The sequence below is a fragment of the Rutidosis leptorrhynchoides genome, chromosome 7 (assembly GCF_046630445.1).
Source record: "Rutidosis leptorrhynchoides isolate AG116_Rl617_1_P2 chromosome 7, CSIRO_AGI_Rlap_v1, whole genome shotgun sequence".
Lineage (NCBI taxonomy): Eukaryota > Viridiplantae > Streptophyta > Magnoliopsida > Asterales > Asteraceae > Rutidosis > Rutidosis leptorrhynchoides.
The window spans coordinates 22,486,261-22,497,031 of record NC_092339.1 but is presented as its reverse complement, the minus strand read 5'-3'; positions in this window follow the sequence as shown (position 1 = coordinate 22,497,031).

The window sequence follows — 10,771 nt, the reverse complement described above, 5'->3', positions numbered from 1 at the left end:
ATATGTACATATATATCAAAGTATATTCAAAATATATTTACAACACTTTTAATACATTTTGATGTTTTAATTTTATTAAGTCAGCTGTCCTCGTTAGTAACCTACAACTAGTTGTCCAACGTTAGATGTACAGAAAAAAAATTGATATATATTATCTTGAATCAATCCACGACCCAGTGTATACACGTCTCAGGCTAGATCACAACTCAAAGTATATATATTTTTGGAATCAACCTCAACCCTGTATAGCTAACTCCCACATTACTGCATATAGAGTGTCTATGGTTGTTCCAAATAATATATACACATGGGTCGATATGATATGTCAAAACATTTGCATACGTGTCTATGGTATCTCAAGATTACATAATATATTAGAATACATGTATAATACAATATAAGTTAGCTAGGATATTATTTGTATAGAATTGTTAATATTTCCCGTAGCTACAAAAATCAAAAAAATATCCAATCTTGTTTTACCCATAACTTCTTCATTTTAAATCCGTTTTGAGTGAATCAAATTGTTATGGTTTCATATTAAACTATATTTTATGAATCTAAATAGAAAAATTATAGGTTTATAATCGTAAATATAAGTTACAAGTCATTTTTGTAAAGGTAGTCATTTCAGTCGAAAGAACGACGTCTAGATGACCATTTTAGAAAATATACTTCCACTTTGAGTTTAACCATGATTTTTGGATATAGTTTCATGTTCATAAGAAAAATCATTTTACCAGAAGAACAACTTTTAAATCAAAGTTTATCATAGTTTTTAATTAACTAACCCAAAACAGCCCCCGGTGTTACTACGACGGCGTATGTCCGGTTTTACAGTGTTCTTCATGTTTCCAGGTTTTAAATTATTAAGTTAGCATATCATATAGATATAGAACATGTGTTTAATTGATTTTAAAAGTCAAGTTAGAAGGATTAACTTTTGTTTGCGAACAAGTTTAGAATTAACTAAACTATGTTCTAGTGATTACAAGTTTAAACCTTCGAATAAGATAGCTTTATATGTATGAATTGAATGATGTTATGAACATCATTACTACCTCAAGTTTTCTGGATAAAGCTACTGGAAATGATAAAAATGGATCTAGCTTCAAAGGATCCTTGGATGGCTTGAAAGTTCTTGAAGCAGAATCATGACACGAAAACAAGTTCAAGTAAGATTTTCACTCGAAATAAGATTGTTATAGTTATAGAAATTGAATCAAAGTTTGAATATGAGTATTACCTTGTATTAGAAAGATATCTTACTATAAATAAGAAAGATTTCTTGAGGTTGGATGATCAATCTACAAGATTGGAAGTAAGCTAGCAAACTTGGAAGTATTCTTGATTTTATGAAACTAGAACTTGTAGAATTTATGAAGAACACTTAGAACTTGAAGATAGAACTTGAGAGAGATCAATTAGATGAAGAAAATTGAAGAATGATAGTGTTTGTAGGTGTTTTTGGTCGTTGGTGTATGGATTAGATATAAAGGATATGTAATTTTGTTTTCATGTAAATAAGTCATGAATGATTACTCATATTTTTGTAATTTTATGAGATATTTCATGCTAGTTGCCAAATGATGGTTCCCACATGTGTTAGGTGACTCACGTGGGCTGCTAAGAGCTGATCATTAGAGTGTATATACCAATAGTACATACATCTAAAAGCTGTGTATTGTACGAGTACGAATACGGGTGCATACGAGTAGAATTGTTGATGAAACTGAACGAGGATGTAATTGTAAGCATTTTTGTTAAGTAGAAGTATTTTGATAAGTGTCTTGAAGTCTTTCAAAAGTGTATGAATACATATTAAAACACTACATGTATATACATTTTAACTGAGTCGTTAAGTCATCGTTAGTCGTTACATGTAAGTGTTGTTTTGAAACCTTTAGGTTAACGATCTTGTTAAATGTTGTTAACCCAGTGTTTATAATATCAAATGAGATTTTAAATTATTATATTATTATGATATTATGATGTAAAAAATATCTCTTAATATGATATATATACATTAAATGTCGTTACAACGATAATCGTTACATATATGTCTCGTTTCAAAATCATTAAGTTAGTAGTCTTGTTTTTACATATGTAGTTCATTATTAATATACTTAATGATATGTTTACTTATCATAATATCATGTTAACTATATATATAACCATATATATTTCATCATATAGTTTTTACAAGTTTTAACGTTCGTGAATTACCGGTCAACTTGGGTGGTCAATTGTCTATATGAAACCTATTTCAATTAATCAAGTCTTAACAAGTTTGATTGCTTAACATGTTGGAAACACTTAATCATGTAAATAAAAATTTCATTTAATATATAAAAATATGGAAAATTTCGGGTCACTACAGTACCTACCCGTTAAATAAATTTCGTCCCGAAATTTTAAGCTGTTGAAAGTGTTGACGAATCTTCTGGAAATAGATGCGGGTATTTCTTCTTCATCTGATCTTCACGCTCCCAGGTGAACTCGGGTCCTCTACGAGCATTCCATCGAACCTTAACAATCGGTATCTTATTTTGTTTAAGTCTCTTAACCTCACGATCCATTATTTCGACGGGTTCTTCAATGAATTAAAGTTTTTCATTGATTTGGATTTCGTCCAACGGAATAGTGAGATCTTCTTTAGCAAAACATTTCTTCAAATTCGAGACGTGGAAAGTGTTATGTACATTCGCAAGTTGTTGAGGTAACTCAAGTCGGTAAGCTACTGGTCCGACACGATCAATAATCTTGATTGGTCCAATATACCTTGGTTTTAATTTCCCTCGTTTACCAAATAAAACAACACCTTTCCAAGGTGCAACCTTAAGCATGACCATCTCTCTAATTTCAAATTCTATATCTTTTCTTTTAATGTCAGCGTAGCTCTTTTGTCGACTTTGGGCGGTTTTCAACCGTTGTTGAATTTGGATGATCTTCTCGGTAGTTTCTTGTATTATCTTCGGACCCGAAATCTGTCTATCCCCCACTTCACTCCAACAAATCAGAGACCTGCACTTTCTACCATAAAGTGCTTCAAACGGCGCCATCTCAATGCTTGAATGGTAGCTGTTGTTGTAGGAAAATTCTGCTAACGGTAGATGTCGATCTCAACTATTTCTGAAATCAATAACACATGCTCGTAGCATGTCTTCAAGCGTTTGTATCGTCCTTTTGCTCTGCCCATCAGTTTGTGGATGATAGGCAGTACTCATGTCTAGACGAGTTTCTAATGCTTGCTGTAATGTCTGCCAGAATCTTGAAATAAATCTGCCATCCCTATCAGAGATAATAGAGATTGGTATTCCATGTTTGGAGACGACTTCCTTCAAATACAGTCGTGCTAACTTCTCCATCTTGTCATCTTCTCTTATTGGCAGGAAGTGTGCTGATTTGGTGAGACGATCAACTATTACCCAAATAGTATCAAAACCACTTGTTGTCCTTGGCAATTTAGTAATGAAATCCATGATAATGTTTTCCCATTTCCATTCCGGGATTTCGGGTTGTTGAAGTAGACCTGATGGTTTCTGATGCTCAGCTTTGACCTTAGAACACGTCAAACATTATCCTACGTATTTAGCAACATCGGCTTTCATACCCGGCCACCAAAAATGTTTCTTGAGATCCTTGTACATCTTCCCCGTTCCAGGATGTATTGAGTATCTGGTTTTATGAGCTTCTCTAAGTACCATTTCTCTCATATCTCCAAATTTTGGTACCCAAATCCTTTCAGCCCTATACCGGGTTCCGTCTTCCCGAATATTAAGATGCTTCTCCGATCCTTTGGGTATTTCATCCTTTAAATTTCCCTCTTTTAAAACTCCTTGTTGCGCCTCCTTTATTTGAGTAGTAAGGTTATTGTGAATCATTATATTCATAGATTTTACTCGAATGGGTTCTCTGTCCTTCCTGCTCAAGGCGTCGGCTACCACATTTGCCTTCCCCGGGTGGTAACGAATCTCAAAGTCGTAATCATGTAACAATTCAATCCACCTACGCTGCCTCATATTCAGTTGTTTCTGATTAAATATGTGTTGAAGACTTTTGTGGTCGGTATATATAATACTTTAACCCCATATAAGTAGTGCCTCCAAGTCTTTAATGCAAAAACAACTGCGCCTAATTCCAAATCGTGCGTAGTATAATTTTGTTCGTGAATCTTCAATTGTCTAGACGCATAAGCAATCACCTTCGTTCGTTGCATTAATACACAACCGAGACCTTGCTTTGATGCGTCACAATAAATCACAAAATCATCATTCCCTTCAGGCAATGACAATATAGGTGCCGTAGTTATCTTTTTCTTCAATAACTGAAACGCTTTCTCTTGTTCATCCTTCCATTCAAATTTCTTCCCTTTATGCGTTAATGCAGTCAAGGGTTTTACTATTCTGGAAAAGTCTTGGATGAACCTTCTGTAGTAACCATCTAGTCCTAAAAACTGGCGTATGTGTTTCGGAGTTTTCGGGGTTTCCCACTTTTTAACAGTTTCTATCTTTGCCGGATCCACCTTAATACCTTCTTTGTTCACTATGTGACCGAGGAATTGAACTTCTTCCAACCAAAATGCACACTTTGAAAACTTAGCATACAATTCTTCCTTCCTCAATACTTCTAACACCTTTCTCAAATGTTCACCGTGTTCTTGGTCATTCTTTGAGTAAATAAGTATGTCATCAATGAAAACAATGACAAACTTGTCAAGGTATGGTCCACACACTCGGTTCATAAGGTCCATGAACACAGCTGGTGCATTAGATAAACCAAACGGCATGACATTAAACTCGTAATGACCGTAACATTTTCTGAAAGCAGTCTTTGGAATATCATCTTCTTTCACCCGCATTTGATGATACCCGGAACGTAAGTCAATCTTTGAATAAACAGACGAGCCTTGTAGTTGATCAAATAAGTCGTCAATTTTTCGGTAGTGGGTAGCGGTTCTTGATGGTAAGTTTGTTCAACTCTCGGTAGTCGATACACAACCTGAATGTACCATCTTTCTTCTTGACAAACAAAACAGGAGCTCCCCACGGTGATGTGCTTGGTCGAATGAAACCACGCTCTAAAAGTTCTTGTAATTGGCTTTGCAATTCTTTCATCTCGCTGGGTGCGAGTCTGTAAGGAGCACGAGCTATTGGTGCAGCTCCTGGTACAAGATCTATTTGAAATTCAACAGATCGATGTGAGGGTAATCCTGGTAATTCTTTCGGAAATACATCGGAAATTCTTTTGCGACGGGAACATCATTGATGCTCTTTTCTTCAGTTTGTACTTTCTCGACGTGTGCTAGAACAGCATAGCAACCTTTTCTTATTAGTTTTTGTGCCTTCAAATTACTAATAAGATGTAGCTTCGTGTTGCCCTTTTCTCCTTACACCATTAAGGGTTTTCCTTTTTCTCGTATAATGCGAATTGCATTTTTGTAACAAACGATCTCTGCTTTCACTTCTTTCAACCAGTCTATACCGATTATCACATCAAAACTCCCTAACTCTACTGGTATCAAGTCAATGTTAAATGTTTCGCTAACCAGTTTAATTTCTCGATTCCGACATATATTATCTGCTGAAATTAATTTACCATTTGCTAATTCGAGTAAAAATTTACTATCCAAAGGCGTCAATGGATAACTTAATTTAGCACAAAAATCTCTACTCATATAGCTTCTATACGCACCCGAATCAAATAAAACATAAGCCGATTTATTGTCAATAAGAAACGTACCCGTAACAAGCTCCGGGTCTTCCTGTGCCTCTGCCGCATTAATATTGAAAACTCTTCCGCGGCCTTGTCCATTCGTGTTCTCCTGGTTCGGGCAATTTCTAATAATGTGGCCCGGTTTTCCACATTTATAACAAACTACATTGGCATAACTTGCTCTGACACTACTTGCTCCGCCATTACTCGTTCCGACACCATTTGTTCCTTTCGTTCTGTTAACCCCTTGTCCGTAGACCTCACACTTCACCGCGCTATGACCATTTCTTTTACATTTGTTGCAAAATTTGTTGCAGAACCTCGAGTGATACTTTTCACACCTTTGGCATAGCTGCTTCTGATTGTTGTTGTTGTTGTTGCGGTTGTTATTGTTGTTGGAATGATTGTTGTAGTTGTTGTAGTTGTTATTGTTGTTTTGCCGTTTGTTGTAGTTGTGATTGATGTTACGATTGTTGGGATAGTTGTTGTTATTTTGGTGACTCTTATCACCGTTTTCCTCCCACTTTCTTTTGACTAGCTTCACGTTAGCCTCTTCGACCGCCTGTTCTTTAATTCTTCCCTCAATCTGGTTCACTAGTTTGTGAGCCATTCTACATGCCTTTTGTATGGAGGCAGGCTCGTGTGAACTTATATCTTCTTGGATTCTCTCTGGTAACCCTTTCACAAACGCGTCGACCTTCTTTTCCTCATCTTCGAATGCTCTCGGACACAATAGGCATAATTCTGTGAATCGTCTTTCGTACGAAGTAATATTGAATCCCTGTGTTCGTAAACCTCTAAGTTCTGACTTGAGCTTATTGACCTCGGTTCTAGGACGGTACTTCTCGTTCATCAAGTGCTTGAATGCTGACCACGGTAGCGCGTAAGCAGTATCTTGTCCCACTTGCTCTAGATAGGTATTCCACCATGTTAACGCATTACCTGTGAAGGTATGCATAGCGTACTTCACTTTGTCTCCTTCAGCACACTTACTTATGGCAAAGACCGATTCAACTTTCTCGGTCCACCGTTTCAATCCGATTGGTCCTTCGGTCCCATCAAATTCTGAAGGTTTGCGGGCAGTGAATTCCTTGTAGGAGCATCCTACACGATTTCTTGCGCCGTTAGCTGTATTGCTAGATTCAGAGTTATTGTTGGTATGTAGCGCGGCCTGTACTGCGGCTATGTTTGAATCAAGAAAGGCACGAAATTCCTCTTCGCTCATATTTAAGGTGTGTCGAGTAGTCGGTGCCATTTCCTTCAAAATAGTCAAATGAAACGAGTTAATCATATAGAATATCAAGAGTAGTCAATAGTATTTCGTAGCGTAATATGAACTTATTTATAAAAGCTCTTTCTTCATATTAGCGTTTTATACTCTTTAATTCGGGTAGTACCTACCCGTTAAGTTCATACTTAGTAGCTAACATACCATTTCAACTACTACAATTCTATATGAAAAACTAAACAAAAAATAAAAAATATCATATTCAAACCTTTATACAATAACTTGCAAACTTACAATACCGCTATTTTTACATATAGCATGAAATATAGCACATAAAACTTTGATACAAAGTAGTTGCGAAGATAATTCTAGTTAATAAATAAGGCGTTCAGCAAAGGCAATAAAGACACGTAATTCATACGTCCAGAAACAAGTCATGCATTCTGATTTTACTAATACCACTTCCCATCCTTGGTTTTGTGGAACATAACCGTTGTGACTGATAGTAAGACAATGTGTTGTAATGTCGTCAAAAGGATGAAGGTTACGTAATGACCAACAGTCTCGTAATAACCTAAAAACCTCATTTCTTACCCCAATTACCGACTTCGTCACTTGTAGGAACATTTTGTTTAATAGTTGTAGCCCGATGTTCTTATTCTCACTTTGGTGAGAAGCGAACATTACTAACCCGTAAGCATAACATGCTTCTTTATGTTGCATGTTAGCTGCTTTTTCTAAATCACGAAGTCCTATATTCGGATATATTGAGTCAAAATAATTTCTTAACCCGTTGCGTAAAATAGCATTTGGGTTCCCCGCAATATATGCGTCAAAGTAAACACATCGTAACTTATGGATTTCCCAATGTGATATCCCCCATCTTTCGAACGAAAGCCTTTTATAAACCAAGGCATTCTTGGAACGTTCTTCGAATGTCTTACAAACTGATCTCGCCTTAATTAGTTGTGCCGAGGAATTCTGACCGACTCTAGACAAGATTTCATCAATCATGTCTCCGGGTAGGTCTCTTAAAATATTGAGTTGTCTATCCATTTTGTGTTTTTATACTGTAAAATAGACAAGAGTTAGATTCATAAAAAAATACTTATTAATACAAGCAATTTTTACATATATCATAAAGCATAAGCACACTATATTACATATATTACACCATACGAATACAACTATCTTATTTCGACTCGCTCGTTTCTTCTTCTTCGGTTTTGGTTCGTTTTGCCAAGTTTCTAGGGATATATGATGTTCTCCTAATACGATCCGTCGTTTTCTACATGGGTTTAGAAAAACCTGGTGGTTTAGAGGTTCCCGGGTTATTGTCACAACTTAAGAAATACGGGTGTTGACGATACATATAAAGTTCATCGGGTTTGGAATATAATTTCTCTATTTTTATGCCCTTTCCCTTATTGTTCTCTTTTGCCTTATTAAATTGTGTTCGGGTAATTTCTATAACATCATCGAAATCCTTGTCGGGATCCGATTCATCGGAGAATTGGTAATCCTCCCAATACTTTGCTTTCTTGGCGAAAACACCATTGACCATAATTAACTTTGGTCGGTTGGTTGAGGATTTTCTTCTACTTAACCGTTTTATTATTTTCCCCACTGGTTTTATTTCTTCTTCCGGTTCCGATTCTTCTTTCGGTTCCGATTCTTCTTCCGGTTCCTCTTCGAGAACTTGTGAATCAGTCCACGAATCATTCCAATTTACATTTGACTCTTCATTATTATTAGGTGAGTCAATGGGACTTGTTCTAGAGGTAGATATCTATCACATAATATCAAACACGTTAAGAGATTAATATATCATATAATATTCACATGTTAAAAATATATAGTTTCCAACAAAATTTGTTAAGCAATCATTTTTCAAGTAAACACGGTCGAAGTCCAGACTCACTAATGCATCCTAACAAATTCGATAAGACACACTAATGCAAAATTTTGGTTCTCTAAGACCAACACTCTGATACCAACTGAAATGTCCCGTTCATATTGATTATAAACGTTCCATATTAATTGATTTCGTTGCGAGGTTTTGACCTCTATATGAGACGTTTTTCAAAGACTGCATTCATTTTTAAAACACCCATAACCTTTATTTTATCAATAAAGGTTTCAAAAACATTACGTAGATTATCAAATAATGATAATCTAAAATATACTGTTTACACACGACCATTACATAATGGTTACAATAGAAATATATTACATCGACATATGTTTCTTGAATGCAGTTTTTACACAATATCATACAAACATGGACTCCAAATCTTGTCCTTATTTTAGTATGCAACAGCGGAAGCTCTTAGTATTTACCTGAGAATAAACATGCTTTAAACGTCAACAAAAATATTGGTGAGTTATAGGTTTAACCTATATATATCAAATCGTAACAATAGACCACAAGATTTTATATTTCAATATACATCCCATACATAGAGATAAAAATCATTCATATGGTGAACACCTGGTAACCGACATTAACAAGATGCATATATAAGAATATCCCCATCATTCTGGGACACCCTTCGGATATGATATAAATTTCGAAGTACTAAAGCATCCGGTACTTTGGATGGAGTTTGTTAGGCCCAATAGATCTATCTTTAGGATTCGCGTCAATTAGGGTGTATGTTCCCTAATTCTTAGATTACCAGACTTAATAAAAAGGGGCATATTCGATTTTGATAATTCAACCATAGAATGTAGTTTCACGTACTTGTGTCTATTTTGTAAATCATTTATAAAACCTGCATGTATTCTCATCCCAAAAATATTAGATTTTAAAAGTAGGAATATAACTCACTTTCACAGATTTTTACTTCGTCGGGAAGTAAGACTTGGCCACTGGTCGATTCACGAACCTATAACAAATATGTACATATATATCAAAGTATATTTACAACACTTTTAATACATTTTGATGTTTTAAGTTTATTAAGTCAGCTGTCCTCGTTAGTAACCTACAACTAGTTGTCCAACGTTAGATGTACAGAAAAAAAATTGATATATATTATCTTGAATCAATCCATGACCCAGTGTATACACGTCTCAGGCTAGATCACAACTCAAAGTATATATATTTTTGGAATCAACCTCAACCCTGTATAGCTAACTCCCACATTACTGCATATAGAGTGTCTATGGTTGTTCTAAATAATATATACACATGGGTCGATATGATATGTCAAAACATTTGCATACGTGTCTATGGTATCCCAAGATTACATAATATATTAGAATACATGTATAATACAATATAAGTTAGCTAGGATATGATTTGTATAGAATTGTTAATATTTCCCATAGCTACAAAAATCAAAAAAATATCCAATCTTGTTTTACCCATAACTTCTTCATTTTAAATCCGTTTTGAGTGAATCAAATTGCTATGGTTTCATATTGAACTCTATTTTATGAATATAAATAGAAAAATTATAGGTTTATAGTCGGAAATATAAGTTACAAGTCGTTTTTGTAAAGGTAGTCATTTCAGGCGAAAGAACGACGTCTAGATGACCATTTTAGAAAACATACTTTCACTTTGAGTTTAACCATGATTTTTGGATATAGTTTCATTTTCATAAGAAAAATCATTTTCCCAGAAGAACAACTTTTAAATCAAAGTTTATCATAGTTTTTAATTAACTAACCCAAAACAGCCCGCGGTGTTACTACGACGGCGTATGTCCGGTTTTACAGTGTTCTTCGTGTTTCCAGGTTTTAAATCATTAAGTTAGCATATCATATAGATATAGAACATGTGTTTAATTGATTTTAAAAGTCAAGTTAGAAGGATTAACT